Raw genomic sequence first — 19,076 nt, 5'->3', positions numbered from 1 at the left:
CGATTAATCAATCAAATCATACAATAGACGCTCGAATTAATAAAACCCTAATTTACCTTTTCTCTGTTCTTTCTTCCTGTGATCGAACAATTTCAACACCATCACCATCGTCTTCAATCAATTAGAGTAGTTAAGGTTTACAAGAATTCTCGTACAAAGAAGCTCAAATCTCTAAAATCGATTAACAGAGAAGAGAATAAGAGAAACATGGAAGAAGCAGAAAATAGAAGAATGATTTCTCTTTGAAACGTGTAGGTGATAAGGACAATGATAATTACTGAGACACCCAGATAAATGGATAAGGGCTGTCAAGTCGGTTTAAAGCGAAAAGAGTAATTTTCTCTTAATATGATTATATCTTCTTCGTCCGATATCCGAATGACACGTTTGAGTAATCCATTTCGCGTAACTTTTCGAGATCTATCTAAAGGTAGTAGTTTCGTATATAAATATTTTTAGTTTAATTTATATTAATTAAAATCTATATTAACTAATCGAGTCAATAGTGGTTAACTCGTCCCTTGACTGGTCTATTAGCGTTGACGAGCTTGAGGGTCCTTACATTCTCCCACCTTATATATTTTCATCCTCGAAAAAAGAACCATTCTACTGATCTTCAAGAACTCCTCACCTTATGGAGAAACACTATCTCTCGACTAAGTGCAAGTACTGCTCATACTTACAAACGCGCGAAAAACCAACTCATTTCAAATGAGTTCGAAACAATTGAAACAGAACACAAATCTATATGTCTTTCTACAACTAGTAGTTAAAATTTGTAGTTCTAGGTTAGGTTCACTAATTTCTGTTTTAATAGACAATTGGTTCTTAGTACATTAGAATATACTCTATCATAAAGGTTTTATATGAATCTGAAATCTATCATTCAAAATTATAAACCTCAGGTATACTGATTTAAACACTAATAAATAAATAAGTCCTAGTTCTTCATACTAATTTTTTATCTCAATAAATTGATAGTTCTACGTATAAGTCAAGGTACTCAATAAATTTCTATGTGGCCTTTGGGATCTATCAAATATAATACTGTCACTAATTATTATTTTATTATTGTTTTTTTGGATTGTCAACATGCTCATACTTTTTAAACCAATTATTCTTTATTCTTTATTAGCTTTGCAAAACATAATATAATTGGTTTACCCTACAATTTTTACTTCACAAAATGTACACACAACAATACAAACAAAAAAGTCAACCAAATAAATCTTTTAATTATTGATAGCTTTTAGTGATTAAGATTTACCTCATAGCTCATCCCAGCTCTAAACTAATCTAGTTCAGCAAACGGTACTAATTATCATCTATTGTTGCCCATGTAAGATCTAATGGTGAGCTCTGATACCAACTTGAGACGTCCCAAATAACAAACCTGCTTATCTAATAGGATTACAACCTAATTGAAGCATCAAACCTATAATACCGATCTTAAGAAAACTCAGTTATATAAGCTAATTCCAAACACAAACCCATACGCTCGATATTGTATAAATGAAGAACTCTCTTGTGATATGAATATATTAATGTGTTGTTTTACATAATAAATAAAGAATAAAGTTATATAAAAGATTCATAGTATTTCTAACATCGCAAAAAGCTTTAAGCTACGATAACATATATCTTCACGTGCACCATTTCTTCTGATTACTGAAACTGAAGTGGGAGCGAGTGAGCACATCATCCCAAATAGGGGCTCAGTGGTTATCATTATAACATTCAAGTAATCACTAACATGCATCACAGTTCTACTAAAGAAAAAACAATAAACATCTTTTACATGCAACATAAAGCAGAAGATTGCTTCAATTCATATTCCCCGATATTACGTCCATAGTGGTAATATCCTTGAAAGATGCACCTTTGAATGGATCTACGAGAAAAGAATTAAACAACCTAAACATATGTTATCCCAACCTCGTCTCACTCAATGGAGGAGAAGATGCTAGATATAACTCCACTCTCAAATGATAGCATGAATCCAGGTACCGTAAGATATTATCGTGGAATGCGTACATCTCATAAAACCCAATTCCACCATCTAAGTCTAGAATATAATAATATTTTGATTACTATGATCTGACCCTGCACAACAGGTTCACAAAAGGCCCAATCATTGTTCATAGACCGAAGTCACCGAATAATAACCATATCCAGTCATGAACCTAGATTTTCTTCCTAATTCAAGATCATAGTAACCCAGTCATACTAGTAAGACTGCACAATCAAAGTATAATATGCACATGAGTGACTTCCCCAAATAAAATAGTATATATAATAATCAATCGGGGTAAAGCCAGACTACTATGTAATAATCAACCGGGATAAATCCGTACCACTATCTTAAGAAAATAAAATGTAATAATAATCAACTAGGGTAAAGACGGACTACTAGGTAATATTCGAACAACGTAGCATTGCCCTACTAAAACTTATCCAAGAGCTATGGGGAATCACAGACAGTCTTCGCGGGGAAACCACTCAATGCATATTACATAACATACCTATTGAATTACAAACAATATGCTTACAGAAATTAAAGACTCATCATGCTCGCAGAGAAAGTAAACTTAATTATTACAAGAAGGTTACAGAGTTCCCACCTGATATAGAAGGCAAACCACGCCTACAGACTAAAAGGTTACAGAGTTCCCACCTTGAAATCCACAATCCACTGGTTCATCCTATAAATCATTCATTGCTAATAACGACTAACTGTTAATCACACAAATACCCTAACAAATTAGCCAAAAGGCTCATACAAGGCTCATATCGTAATCTCATACAATTCTCTAGTTATAGACTAAGTGAACTATCTAAAGGTACTAAAACCATTTATGGTTTTACATCTTTCATTATCCATTTTTGGCACATCTAAAGGTTCACTAATTCAAGTAGGTTATATCTATGATCTATTAGATATGTCTTATGAACATCTACAACTTTGTAGAAGGAACCAAAGGCTAATTCGGACCATAAGGGGTCCAAAGTATCAATCTAGGAAAATAAGGTCCATTCTGGTCAACTAACAGTCAACGATAATGGTCAATAGAGTAGACTAACAGTAAACGCCAGTCAAATGTCAAGGTCCAGTCAAATAGTCCGAGTCAGCAGACAAAGTCGGGTAAAGTCAAAGGTCAACTGGTCCATGTTAAGGTTCACTGATTCAAACCGATTCAACTCAGTCAGATAGTTAAGTCAGGGAAAACTAAACAAGTCAGACATCTAACTGATCCGAAAGGTTCAAGGCTAAAGCCTTTGCACAGGCCTGAGCCATCGCTCATGCCATTCAATACTAATGCACAATAATGATGCAACACATAACCTGCTAAGACTAAAAGATACATTTCTAGCTCTACAACACTAACTTCTTCTTCATTACTTCAATTCTACCAGATATACACAAACACCACTTCATCTGAATCATTCCAGTCATACATTCACTTCCTGTAAACTTCATAACCTAATCACAACAATATACTCAGCTTTCCTATAATTGCAGCTCTAAGTTTTCACCACAACCACTATCTAAATATTCGACAATTTAACCTTTCTTCATCCTAGCAACTCATTCTCAGTTCAAACTATTCTCTCAATTTTAGACACACATACACTCAGCTCAAGTAACCCTGTACCTCGGTTCAAATCACCATCACTATGACCCCAATTCCATTTATATTTCACATGCTCATACTTTTTAAACAAATTATTCTCTATTATTTATTAGCTTTGCAAAACATAATATACTTGGTTTACCCTACAATTTTTACTTCACAAAATGTACACACAACAATACAAACAAAACAGTCAACCAAATAAATCTTTTAATTATTGATAGCTTTTAGTGATTAAGATTTACCTCAGAGCTGATCCTAGCTCTAAACTAGTCTAGTTCACCAAATGGTACTAGTTATCATCTATTATTTCCCATATAAGATCTAATGGTGAGCTCTGATACCAACTTGAGACGTCCCAAATCATAAACCTGCTTAGCTAATAGGATTACAACCTAATTGAAGCATCAAACCTATAATACCGATCTTAAGAAAACTCAATTATATAAGCTAATTCCAAACACAAACCCATACACTCTGATATTGTATAAATGAAGAACTCTCTTGTGATATGAATATATTAATGTGTTGTTTTACAGAATAAATAAAGAATAAAGTTATATAAAAGATTCATAATATCTCTAAAATCGCAAAAAGATTTAAGCTACGATAACGGATATCTTCACGTGCACCATTTCTTCTGATTACTGAAACTGAAGTGGGAGCGAGTGAGTACATCATCCCAAATAGGGGATCAGTGGTTATCATTATAACATTCAAGTAATCACTAACATGCATCACAATTCTACTAAAGAAAAACAATAAACATCTTTTACTTACATATGTATTGAACAACTCAGTATATATATGAAATTCATTCAGAATGGTGCGCGTAGTAGCAATTCCCAATACTATGTGAATTCTATCTTATGCCAGCATTATTAATTAATGCCTGATTTTCCTGGTATTTTCCCGTGCTATGTTCCCAGCCGAACTCTTATTACTGACATGACATGACGATGAAGTGTTCACCCTCAGCAGAGTAGCATGAATCTCCCGAAGTGCCACTATTGAGATCTGAATAAAATACTCATACTACAAAGAGATCAATGCGTTCACACAATTTAGGTAAAGATAGCATGATCGAACACATATTTATTCTTAAATAAAATCTAGAATGTTAATGTCAGTCTCAGAACCAATCACAGTCACACAACTTGAATGCATGATTTAACAAACATAGCTTACTCCTAGAAGGATCGGTCGATCACCGTAGCAACCACCGGAGGGCCCACCAGTCCTCTAGTTGATCCATCCCCATATTACTCATTCACGAGCACTTCAAACGTTGATCCAAACGTGAACGACTGCGCTGCGTAAAACCAAGCTCGAATGAGCCAAGACCGTAAAAAACGGTCTCAAAAGCTATCATACCCGTCCAACTTTGCCAGCCTGGTTGGACAGATTAGATCATCCCATGAATGATTGGCGAAGCGCTAACACACACATTGGCGGGCCCACTCTACCCTTACTCAATCGATTTTCTCATGACATGGTCATGGAGCAATGAACGTTTGCTCAAAACATGGCAAGCATGATGATTTCAAGGGTCGCGGAAGTCCACTAGTGTCTTAAATCGATCACAACCATCCAACTTAGCCAGCATATTTGGATGGTAGACCACGCCTAGGACCATCAGGAAAGTGCACATATGTTCACCGTCAGCCCAATGTGGACCCCACACGGTCGGTCTTTCCAAAGGAGAAGCATAGCTCGCCAAACCGTTTGGCCAAAGTCACGTGGACGTGACTGTTTCAAAACCCTAATTAGGGTTTGCGGCGATGCATATTTGTCGTAGTTCGATCACGACCATCCATCTTTTCCATCCTGTACAGAGGGTGTAGATATAGACTTACGAGGTCCCAAGAGTGTCAACGTGATCACTGTGGGTCCACCTTTGCATGTGGTTAGGCAGACTAAAACCTGGCACCTCGAAACGCGCCTTCCAAAGTGGCATGCCACGCGGCCTTTCATTCTTTTGCGGCAACACGTTTATGTCGCAGATCAATCACGGCCACTCATCTTTGCCGGTCAAATTGAGTGTCCAAGATCGAATATTTATGGGATCAAGAATGGGAGGCATGCACGACGGAGAGCCGTCTTCACGCATGCCCAAACGATTCACCCAAAATCGGCGCCCATGCGTGGATTCGGTCAAGCCAAAGAGGGATGCTTGCGCACCTATTAAAAACCCTAAAATTCCATCAACGGTCGCAAATATACGTCGTAAACCATCTCGTCCGTCCAACTTTTCCAGCTTGGTCGGACAACCTAGGTTAATAATTAGGCAACCAATGAAGCACCTCGATGATCATCGTCCACCACTCTGCCACGGGGAGTAATCGACCAGGGGATGGCTTGCCCACGCGTCCCCCAAACGATCACTCGGAGATGGTTGGACATGATGTTATTTTAAGAAGCTTAATCCACGACTTATTCAGTCAAGCTTTAAAACAGCGATGCTTCATGCATATCGATTTTTTTGAGCTACTTGCTTGAAAACGATGCATTACATGCATCGAGCATACATGATATTTCATGAATATCGATTCCTTAAATAACTTAGTTATTTAACTTTATAGCGTCGTATGTTATTCCCTGCGGAGGGTCCCACGATCTGTTCATTCGAGATATCAAGAATTCACAAGCTGGGGGATACTTACTGGGGTATTGGTCTGGAGGTTTACAGCGTGCAGCGTGCGACGCGCCATTACGAGAAAGTGTCAGGAAAAGGTGGACAGTGATGAGGGAAATGGTAAAAGATGTGATCATGTGACAATCACCACTCATACACTACTCCATCACTTCACCTCCTTTCACTTCCTATGAGATGAGGGTTGCGCTCAATGACTTGTATAAATAGGTTCTCCGACGTATTTTCAAACGACAGATTACCAAAAACAACAGCCAACACCTTTATAATCTCAACACCTTCTTCGCTTCCCTCCCTAAGATCAACCCTTATCCTTCACTTTGTGACCGAATTGAATCTGGAACGGCCATTTCTTGGTTTAGGCAAGAGTCTTACAGATTGATCTCTCGAACCTAAAAGCACTCCCGTGCAGTGCATTTGTTTAGGGTTTGAACTCCTTTCTCATCAACACACCCCAAATTACCAAAAACAACAGAATCAGTTTTCACCCACAAACAACTGGCGACCACAGTGGGAGGTTAATCTCTCGGTTGCAAGATCAATTTAAATTTTTCAATTTTCTCAAAATTCAGAATGGTTGGTCTTAGGATCAATTCAACTTCAAACTCCGAGCGGGACCCTTCAAATGGTGATGTTCATCCTTCCAGTACTGATCGCCTAACAATGGGGAAATACCAACCCTAATAGAATTTCCTTGGGTACAGGAAATCCACACGAGGAACATGGACGTGATGAAAGAAACTATAGAGTACATACTCAACTTCCTCGTCAAGCTCACATCGGATTTAAGTGGCTTCCCTGATCCAGAGATTCCAACAATGGGGACTAACTCTTCAACAGATGACCATCCTCAAATCAATAGCTTCACCACCAACCAACGACCGGTGGACTAGGAGGCGGCTTCTTTAATAGAAAGTTAGTGTGAACTCCTACACCTCTCAAAGGACCAACGAGTGGAAACATTTGTTGCAGTCAATCAAATAGCTCTGGACACACGTTTGGCTCCCGGAGGTATCCGTAAACAACGTCACGTTTACCTAAGACGACATGATGGCAGAGGAGGGTCACAATCGTGCCCTACACGTTACTGCACGCATCAAGGATTCAGATTTCAAGAGGGACCTCATGGACACGGGAGCGTCTTCGAATGTGATTACTCTCAAGACACTTAGGACGGCCAAGGTTTTCCCAAATAAGATCGTGCGACAGCTTTCCAACGATGGCAGACTTTGAAGGAAACCAAACCAACACGTACGGGTATGTCAATCTGAATTTATCTATAGGGCCCTTCCAATCAAAGGTAAAATTCGAAGTAATAGAAAAGGAGCGTGACTACCATATGATACTTGGGAGACCATGGCTTCATAACAATAGGATCGTCCCCTTGACGTATCACCAATGCCTGGAGACTATGCTAAATGAAGAAGTCTTTCGTATTCCTGCATCATTGTCTCCTTACGCACCAATATGTGGAGTGGAATTGTTTGAACCAAGAGTGGCTTCGCGCGAAAAATCAGACAAAGTTCATTGCATCCCTCTCCCCGTGTGGGCGTCAATCCAGGAGGAGGACCGACTCGCATTGAAGGCTAAGCCCCATGATGCATCTTTGCGTCCCAATTCTTCTTCATCAAGTGAAGTCGTGACCCACGTTCACAATAAGAGGGAACAAACTTTTATGGCGAGCCGGGACCAGTAAGGTAAAACTGTACATCGTCGTCGCTGTTAGTAATTAGCAGGGGAGGCCGCCACCTGGTCTCTCCACCCAATAGAATGCAATCACATCGACAAGCTGCAAGAAGAAGTACCGGATGCCCCAAGACAGCTGCAGGACGGCACCGACTCCACAACCGATGAAATCGAAGTCATCAATATCGGAGATGAAGAATCTCCACGACCTATCTCCGTCAGTTCGACTTTACGTGAGGACGAACGCGCAAAGCTCGTAAACCTTCTCAAAAGAATACCAAGACATATTTGCATGGATGTATGAGGAAATGCCCGGCTTTGATGAAAAACTGGTCACCCATCATCTATACATAAAATCTGGATCTAAGCCGACCAAACAATCTCCAAGGAAATTCAGACACGACATAGAGGAGAAGATCAAAACTGAGATTCAGAAGTTGTTGACCGCTGGCTTCATCAAGCCCATTCACCATCCTACCTGGCTAGCCAACGTAGTTCCCGTAAATAAGAAAAGCGGACAAATTAGATGATGTGTTGATTTCAGAAATTTGAACAAGTGTTGTCCCAAAGACGATTTTCCCCTTCCCAATATTGACATGCTAGTAGATGCTACCAGCGGGAATGGCATGATCTCTTTCATGGATGGGTACAGCGTCTACAACCAGATAAAAATGTATGAACACGATGCAAGTAAGACAGCTTTTCGAACTCCTCTAGGAAACTTTTACTATACTATGATGCTTTTTGGTTTGAAGAATGCTGGTACTACCTATCAACGCGCCATGACTGCAATTTTTCACGATATGATGCACAAGCAAGTCGAAGACTATGTGGATGACATAGTGGTCAAATCAAAGACTCGTGCAGCCCATACAGACGTCATACGGCAAGTGTTTGAAATATGTCGCGAATACAAATTGAAGACGAACCCTCTGAAATGCGCTTTCGGTGTCTCTTCCGTCAAATTTTTGGGATTTCAAATCACCTCTGAAGGAATCAAAGTTGATCCAACCAAGACCCAAGCTATCCTTACGATGCCTCCTCCACAAACTGTGAAAGAGCTTCAAAGCTTCATGGGCAAGGTAAACTATATCCGACGTTTTATACCTGGTTTGGCCCAACTCATCGTTGCATTTACTCCCCTGTTGAAGAAGGAAGCAAGCTTCATTTGAAGACAAAAAAACAAGAAGCATTTCGGAAGATCCAGCAAATATTGTCATCACCTGCCGTTATGAAATCTCTCATGCAGGGAAGAGCAGTATGCCTCTACACTGCTTCTAGCGACACTGTTGTCGGGTCCCTCCTTGCTCAGTAAGATGATGAGGGGATTGAACATCCTATATACTACTTCAGCAGTACGTTGAGAGATGCTGAACTCAGGTACCCCAAAGCAGATAAAGCATGCTTAGCCCTAGTTCACGCTATGCAGAAATTCAGGCATTATCTACTGTCGAACAAGGTGGTGTTAATATCTAGAGCTGACCCTATCAAGTTCTTACTCTCGAAACTAACCTTGATAGGCAGACCGGCCAAATGGATGCTTCAAAAATCAGAGTTTGATATAACATGCGCTCCTCCAAGATCTATCAAGGGGCTAGCAGTGGCAGATCTTCTAGCAGCATTCTCATGAGAAGGAACCACGGCACTACATGAAGACCTTCCCGGAGAGTTTCCCTAGATCTCTTTTATCGAGGAAGAAGCGTGGCTACTGTATTTCGATGGTTCTGCTACGCCTATCAATAATACTGGAGGAGTGGGCATAGTTCTAGTGTCCCCAACGGGCGAGGTCTTTTCACATTCTTTCAAGTTGGATTTCCAATGCACCAACAATTCGGCAGAATACGAAGCTTTCCTCATAGGATTATCACTAGCCAAACAAGCAGGAGCTACACGCCTGGAAGTAAGAGGTGACTCTAAGCTGCTGGTCAATCAGATGAACGGGGTCTAGTCACTCAAGGAAGTAACGTTGGCTCTTATAAATCTGAGGCGCAAAAGATATTGAACTACTTTGCCGACGTGACTATAACCCATATTGGCCGCAATAACAACAAACACGCCGATTTCCTAGCCACATTGGCCTCGAAACAGCAATTTGAAGGTTTGGAAGAAACTTTGATTGTGAGGAGACGGAATGTAGCGTCGACATGGTTTACAGAATCTAAAGATGCTGAAACTGATGACTGGAGGACTCCAATCGTTCAAGAGCTAAACAGTTCACCCTCCCAAGGAAAGGTCAGCCTCAAAACCCTGCAAAGCTTTTTCATGCTTCACGGAGTGTTGTACCACCGGAATCCAGATGGGTCTCTGTCGAGATGTCGGAGACGAGGAAGCGCAACTACAACTTCGATATTTACGGACAAACGTTGGTAGTGGCTCTTTACCGACGTCTTCAACGCCTTGGCTTCTACTGGCCGGATATGGAGACTCAATCTCGATCACTCCAGGGGTCTTTCTCCAATTGTCAACTACCGCCACATCAATTGTAGATTTTCAACGTGGGCCCTGCTAGGGACTGGGGAGAGCCATATATCATTTCCCTTCGTGACGGAGTACTCCCGGCCAGCAAAAAGGACGCAACCAAAATGAAGCAACGAGCCAAGAGATTCGTATTTCATGAAGGAATCTTGTACCGGAAAAGCTTTGGAGGTGACCTATTACGGTGCCTGGCCAAGGAGGAAATCCCGATTCTGATGAAAGAAATGCACGAAGGTGAACGTCAGGGAAAGAAGAAGCTATTTTTCCAGATACACGAGAAATACTACTGTCCAACCATGGAAGACGATGCCTCTGCGTTTGTTCAAAGATGCAACGAATGTCAAATTCACGGAAATCTTATTCATGCACCTTCTACTCCTTTACACTCCGTGAGTAGTCCGTGGCCGTTTTACAGTTGGGGACTTGACATCATCGGGAAGATCAACCCGCCCACGTCAAACAACACGAGTATATTATAATCGCAACGGAATATTTTACTAAGTGGGTTGAAACCATTCCTCTACGAGGGACTACTGGAGAAACAATCGCGGCGTTCATTAAGGAACACATCATTTATCGGTTTGGTGTGCCTAAACATATCATTACTGATAATGGCACTCCTTTCTCCAAAAAACAGGTACGAGACTTGCTCGAGGAATATGGAATTAAGCAGGTCTTCTCCGCCATCTACTATCCCCAGGGAAACGGGCAAGCCGAAAGCACCAACAAAATCTTAATTCGGATCCTCAGTCGAACAGTGCATGATCATCCCAGGACATGGCACAAACATCTACCAATGGCATTGTGGGCGTATCGGACAGCACCTAGGAGTTCTACTGGAATTTCCCTTACTCGCTCGTCTATGGTGCAGACGCGATTCTCCCGGCAGAGATAAAAATTCCATCAGCCAGAATTGCAGCAGCAAGTGGGGTCCACTGGAATGAAGCCGAAGCATATCCAGGATTGCCGAGTTAGACGCCCTAGACTCCAGGAGAGATAAAGCAGAGGAACTTACTCAAACATACAGGAGCAAGATATCCAAAGCGTACGACAAGGCTGTGAAACCACGAGTTTTCAAGGTCGGAGATTTATTTTTGAAAACTGCCAAGCACATACAATAAGACATGTCTGCATCAAAATTCTCTCCAAAATGGGAAGGTCCCTATGTGATCACCAAGGCTTACAACACAGGCTATTAAAAAATTATTAAAGAGGATAGAGGTAAATTGGAAATAGTCATCAATGGAAAATGGCTCAAGGCATACTATGCCTGACCATCGCCATATCTCTCGCCGCCTTGCAACGCAACAATCAGGCATTGTCACTCTTCTCACATTTCAGTTATTAAATTCTCCATTAATGAAAACATGTTGATGTAAACTCCATTCACTTAACAAAATCCAATGCAAGGTTCAAAACCCAAAAAAAAAACGATTCAAACATCATTGTATCTACTTATTCAAGACACTAGTACGACTCAGAAGAGGCCGTCCAACAAGTTGTAGTTCCTTGAAAGCATCATTTCAGTCTCTCTTGATACCTTTCAGTCCTACTCTTCAAATTTTGGATTGCCTGTTCCACTTTCTCAGATTCTGCATCCAGAGCCTTTTCCTCTTCCAAGATAGCTTTCGTAGCAGGAATGACATTGGCGATGATACCATCTCGATCAAATTTTATAATATCAAGACGCTGCAGCAACCAACTAACGTTAAACTCCATGGATTCACAGGTAGATATCATATCTTCCCACTTTTCAATGGTTGAATCAGCAACATCACGAATGGTTGTACTCTCCATCTCAGCAATCATGGCTAGGAGACCGTTCACTGTGGTAACCAAAGCAGATGAGAAATGCCGCACCACGTTCCTGGTTGCAATATGGCCGTACCTCTTCCATATTTTTTTATACAAGGGTATGGACTCCTTCCTCACTAGAAAACCTCTGAAAGCCCGGTAACTAGAAGCTAAACATCTCATATGAACATCGAAACGTGATCCTGCATTAGGATACTCGTAGGAGGAGATGCCTAAATCAGTGTCTTCCAAATCAGCGGAAGACGTGTTTGAGCTTGAAGGGAGAGGAGTGGTTGAATCATCGTCATCAACCACTGTTACACATGTCCTAGAAGGATACCTCTACAAAAATATATAGAAGAGAGAAAGGGCGGGTGATAAGCATGTGAGTGCGACATAATTATACCCATTATTACATTAGCTAGGCCTCGTTATTTCGCTAATAAGCATGTTTTGAGTCATTTGCAGGAAATATAAGCTAATTTGTTCATTCAAAAATAAATGGCTAATGAGTAGATAAAACAACGTTTGCAACTGAAAACCCAATGTGCAGTCCACATAGAGCTGAATTAATAGTCAAGATACTTGAGCATAAAATAATATTTGATTACATGTATTTCATTTAAGGGAGGAAAGATTTGGTAAGTGGAGTTATTGGCAGATATTTTATTCAAAGAAAGAAGAGAAATGATGTTGACATGCAATTTTTATGGAAAGAAAATGATAGAGTGGGTCCCGTATAAATTGATTGATATTAAGATATTACATGCATGTGAAATCATATTTTTCAATGAACGAAAGTTAATGAATATGCATGCAACGAGGGGATTTGGCAAATATTTGGATATGAATTGAAGATTATTAGTTTCTCTAATGGTTGTGGGAATATATAGTGTGATCTATTTATGGAAATAAGTTTTCAACAAAGATAATATTCATGTGCATGTGATATTTCCCTAACTATGGAAAGCACGAAATGGTTGCAACATTTAAAAAGGGATTGAGGTAATAAAGAAAAAGGGAGAGCACGGCGAGCCAAAAAAAAAAGAGAAAAGGATTTATTGTATTATTTTAATTTCTCCATGTCTTGCTAGTTTTATGTAACTAGGCTTCTTTGGTGGAAACCATTTTGATTGCATAGACTCAAATGTTAATTCTCCATATAATATTTTGAATAATGATTTAAATTTTTAGTAATTTTCTTCAATATTTGCTTGGTAAATTATTGCTAAATAGTTGAATTGCTTAAATATGCTTTCCGATTGATACGCCGTGCTTGGATTAGGTCTTTGACGGGGTATGCTTATAGATTGATATTTAAATATTTGAAACTTTATATTGGTTGGATAGCTCCATTATTTATTTATACTTTTAAATTGATGTGTCATGCTTAGTAATATTTGATGGCATATGCTTTACGATTGATAAATAAATCTATAGAACTATCAACTTAGAAGCGGAGGAAATTAAAATGGTGAAACAATTTTATGGGGTATGCGGTTTAGAAATCAAATATGAGTTTTGCATGATAAAATTGGTTGAAACCAGATTCCCTAGTTACCATCTTTCTCATTACATTTAATTAATTCTTTTTATTTTCATTCTTTTAATTCCTTAATTCTTTCAAAAATCCCAAAATATTGCTCTTCGTTAGTTTTATTAGAGATATTGACTATGGTATTTCCTCCGCTCCCTGTGGGTTCGACTCGTACTTTCATCTGCCTACGAGTTAGACGCCGTGCGATTGCGGTTATTATGTATAGGCAATCCCGAAAGCCTATCAATTTTTGTCGCCGCTGCCGGGGTGCGGTTGTGGAATATTGTAATTAGTATTTTTGATTTGTAAATAGTTTGATTTTTATTTATTTATTATCATTTTTTTTTGTATCGTCTTTTTATATTTTTTTTAGTTCCATTTGACTTGTTTTCTTCTTTAGAATTTTGTTTCAGGTACATTTTCGAGGATGATGACTCTTTCTCAGGAGACGTCATCTAAGATGACATTGGCAAAATATAAGCGTAGAAATGCAAATTATCAGGCAACCTCATCTGAGATGACGCTTGGTGAAAATAAACATATGCAACGGTATGGAGTTTTTGCTCCACAAATGGTAAGTGAAGAATCACCTCTAACTATATATGAGAAGTATTACAAACACACACCACCTAGTTTGGAACAAAGATTGAGAATTCTGGAATGCCAAAGATTATATGCTGATGATAATCAGTCTTATAGTGACTCTTTGTCCCAGACAGAACACATAAATGACCCTATGGATGATTATGTGGATGAATTGCCTAATTCTAAAGATGAATCTATCTCAAAATATTCGCTCGACTTAGAAGTTGTTTCTAGACCCCTGGACTTCCAAAAGTTACCTAATTTAGGGTTAGAACTGTGTGCTTCTAAGGTTTTGTTGGATCACTTTGCATCCAAATACGCAGAGGACTTGCCGATTCCTGATACCGTGCATGAGCCACTTGATATTTCTCTAGTCTCAATATAATCCCCATATTTTGTTCTTTATGCACTTCCATGTGTGGTAAAAACCAGGTTTGGGAGTAACTTTTTCTTTCCGATAGTTTCAGTGTCTCCGCGTTGTCATGATATAAGTGTGAAGCTGTCAATATAATATTTTGGATTGATCCCCAAATTTTTAGGTTATTAGTTTATGGGGATCCTTTATGTATATTCCAGTAGGTATTTGTATTTTCTTATTTTATTTTTATTTTCTTATTATGAAGTTCCCATCCTAATTTTTACGTTAGATGACTCAATTACATTGAGGACAATGTAAAGTTTAAGTGTGGGGGAGTGGTTAACTTTTTACTTTTATTTTTCAGGATTTTTCTTGCAACTTATGACCAGTTGTTGAGCGGGTCTGTTACAGGTTTGTAGATATATTATGACCAGCTGTTGAGCGGGTCAAACAAAAAAATAAAATAAAAATTATGACCAGCTGTTGAGCGGGTCTATTGTAGGGTTCTTATGACCAGCTGTTGAGCGGGTCTAAAAAAAAGTTATTATTATGACCAGCTGTTGAGTGGGTCTATTTCTTATTTTCTTATCATGTTATGATCAGCTGTGTAGCGAGTCTAAAAAAAATTAAAAAAAAATGAATGACCAGCTGTTGAGCGGGTCTTGAGGTTTTGCATATGATCAGTTGTTGAGCGGGTCAATTTTCTGTCTTGCTCGAGGACTAGCAAAATATAAGTGTGGGGGAGTTTGATAAGAATGTGAGTGCGACATAATTATACCCATTATTACATTAGCTAGGCCTCGTTATTTCGCTAATAAGCATGTTTTGAGTCATTTGCAGGAAATATAAGCTAATTTGCGCATTCAAAAATAAATGGCTAATGAGTAGCTAAAACAACATTTGCAACTGAAAATCCAATGTGCAGTCCACATAGAGCTGAACTAATAGTCAAAATACTTGAGCATAAAATAATATTTGTTACATGTATTTCATTTAAGGGAGGCAAGATTTGGTAAGTGGAGTTATTGGCAGATATTTTATTCAAAGAAAGAAGAGAAATGATGTTGACATGCAATTTTTTATGGAAAGAAAATGATAGAGTGGTCTCGTACAAATTGATTGATATTAAGATATTACATGCATTTGAAATCATATTTTTCAATGAAGGAAAGTTAATGAATATGCATGCAACGAGGGGATTTGGCAAATATTTAGATATGAATTGAAGATTATTAGTTTCTCTAATGGTTGTGGGAATATATGGTGTGATCCATTTATGGAAATAAGTTTTCAACAAAGATAATATTCATGTGCGTGTGATATTTCCCTAATTATGGAAAGCATGAAGTGGTTGCAACATTTAAAAAGGGATTGAGGTAATAAAGAAAAAGGGAGAGCACGGCTGGAGAGCCAAAAAAAAAGAGAAAAGAGTTTATTGTATTATTTTAATTTCTCCATGTCTTGCTAGTTTTATGTAACTAGGGTTCTTCGGTGGAAACCATTTTGATTGCATAGACTCAATGTTAATTCTCCATATAATATTTTGAATAATGATTTAAATGTTTAGTAATTTTCTTCAATATTTGCTTGGTAAATTATTGATAAATAGTTTCATTGCTTAAATATGCTTTACGATTGTTACGCCGTGCTTGGATTAGGTCTTTGACGGGGTATGCTTATAGATTGATATTTAATTCTTTGAAACTTTATATTGGTTGGATAGCTCCATTGTTTATTTATACTTTTAAATTGATGTGTCATGCTTAGTAATATTTGATGGAATATGCTTTACGATTGATAAATAAATCTATAGAACTATCAACTTAGAAGCGGAGGAAATTAAAATGGTGAAACAATTTTATGGGGTATGGGGTTTAGAAATCGAATATGAGTTTTGCATGATAAAATTGGTTGAAACCAGATTATCTAGTTACCATCTTTCTCATTACATTTAATTAATTCTTTTTATTTTCATTCTTTTAATTCCTTAATTCTTTAAAAAATCCCAAAATATTGCTCCTAAGTTAGTTTTATTAGAGATATTGACTACGGTATTTCCTCCGCTCCCTGTGGGTTCGACTCGTACTTGCATCTGTCTACGAGTTAGACACCGTGTGATTGCGATTATTATATATAAGCAATCCCGAAAGCCTATCAGAGGGTTACATCACCAACTAGCTATGGCAGGTGGATACATATTCACCAGTAGAAGAATATACCGGTATAATCTTCTTGACTCGCATGATCCGAACAAGAGAACTGTCGCAAGGCTTAGGGATTCAGCCGCTCTGAAAGAAAACAAAGACGCCTAAGGAAAATATACTTCAATATCAGAAAATATTTATTATCATACTCTGGATACAAGTCGCTTACGTTTAGCAGAAGAGTCTGGTTGACCTGAAGAAGATGATCCGCTTCTATCTGACATAATGAAAGCAAGAGCTTCAATAAGAGAATCTTTATCTCGGCACGATAAGGGTGTCCCTGTATATATATACATGGCAGAAACCCTAAAAACGAGACTGGAAAGCTGTAACAAGATTCATCCGATAAGGGAGGATTCTACGCCAACTAAGTCATACTTCCTGTTGAAACCCTAATTAAGAGCCAGGAAGGGACCGTTGGATAGTCAAAAAAGGAACGTGTTCAAGCCAATTCTGATTCCTAGTCAACATTACTGAGGATGTGAAGTTGTTATTCCAAATTCAAGTAGCGATCGCTTCCCTGCTACAATGATGGGAGATCGACACAGAATACCAGCTGCCGTAAGAGAATACACGGACGGCATGCACGGAGAGAGCCGGATTAACAGTACATTGGTGCTTATACTTATTGCAAGAGTTGAGCTAGCGTTTCCTGGTAATCCTTACACGCTTTGTCTTTCAAATTTTTTCTTGTCTGTCACCATCTATTGCTTACCTTGCAACAATGTCACTGTTACGTGCTAAGCAGGGGACTTAATGTTAATGGTGGTTTTTAGTACAGGGTCAAAATTGTAAAACCCTGTATTTAAATATGCTGTCATTCTGCAAAGGAACAGAAGCTATTTGAAAATGACGAGTGCTAAAACCTATTTACTTAAAGATGTATTGAACAACTCAGTATATATATGAAATTCATTCAGGATGGTGCGCGTAGTAGCAATCCCAAATACTCTGTGAATTCTATCTTATGCCAGGATTATTAATTAATGTTTGATTTTCCCGGTATTTTCCCGTGCTATGTTCCATCCGAACTCTTATTACTGACATGACATGACGATGAAGTGTTCACTCTCATCGGAGTAGCATGAATCTCCCAAAGTGCCAGTATGATCTGCATAAAATACTCATACGACAAAGAGATCAATGCGTTCACACAATTTAGTTAAAGATAGCATGATCGAACACATATTTATTCTTAAAGAAAATCTAGAATGTTAATGTCAGTCTCAAAACCAATAACGGTCACGCAACTTGGCTGCATGATTTAACAAACATAGCTTACTCCTATCAGGATTGGGCGATCACCGTAGCAACCACCGGCGGCCCCACCAGTCCTATAGTTGACCGATCCCCATATTGCTCATTCACGAGCACTTCAAACGTTGATCCAAACGTGAGCGACTGTGCTGCGTAAGACCAAGCTCGAATGAGCCAAGACCGTAGAAAACGGTCTCAAAATCTATCATACCCGTCCAACTTCGCCAGCCTTGTTGGACGGATTAGATCATCCCATGAATGATTGGTGAAGCGCTAACACACACGTTGGTGGGCCAACTCTACCCTTACTCAATCGATTTGCTCACGGCATGGTCATGGAGCAATGAACGTTTGCTCAAAACATGGCAAGCATGATGCTTTCAAGGGTCGCGGAAGTCCACTAGTGTCTTAAATCGATCACAACCATCCAACTTAGACAGCATATTTGGATGACTTAGATCGCACCTAGGGCCATCAGAAAGGTGCACATATGTTCACCGTCAGCCCAATGTGGACCCCACACGATCGGTCTCCCCAAAGGAGAAGCATAGCTCGCCAAACCGTTTGGCCAAAGTCACGTGTACGTGACTGTTTCAAAACCCTAATTAGGGTTTGCGGCGATGCATATCTGTCGTAGTTCAATCACAACCATCCATCTTTTCCAGCCTGGACGGAGGGTGTAGATATAAACTTAAGAGGTCCCAAGAGTGTCAGCGTGATCACTGTGGGCCCACCTTTGCATGTGTACGGCCTAGGCAGACTAGGACCTGGCACCTCGAAACGCGCCCCCAAAAGTGACATGCCACGTGGCCTTTCATTCTTTTGCGACAACACGTTTATGTGGCAAATCAATCACGACCACTCATCTTTGCTGGTCAAATTGAGTCGCCAAGAT

The sequence above is a fragment of the Papaver somniferum genome, chromosome 2, assembly GCF_003573695.1.
Source record: "Papaver somniferum cultivar HN1 chromosome 2, ASM357369v1, whole genome shotgun sequence".
Taxonomy (NCBI): domain Eukaryota; kingdom Viridiplantae; phylum Streptophyta; class Magnoliopsida; order Ranunculales; family Papaveraceae; genus Papaver; species Papaver somniferum.
The sequence above is the reverse complement of the archived record's forward strand: the minus strand, read 5'-3'. Positions refer to the sequence as shown.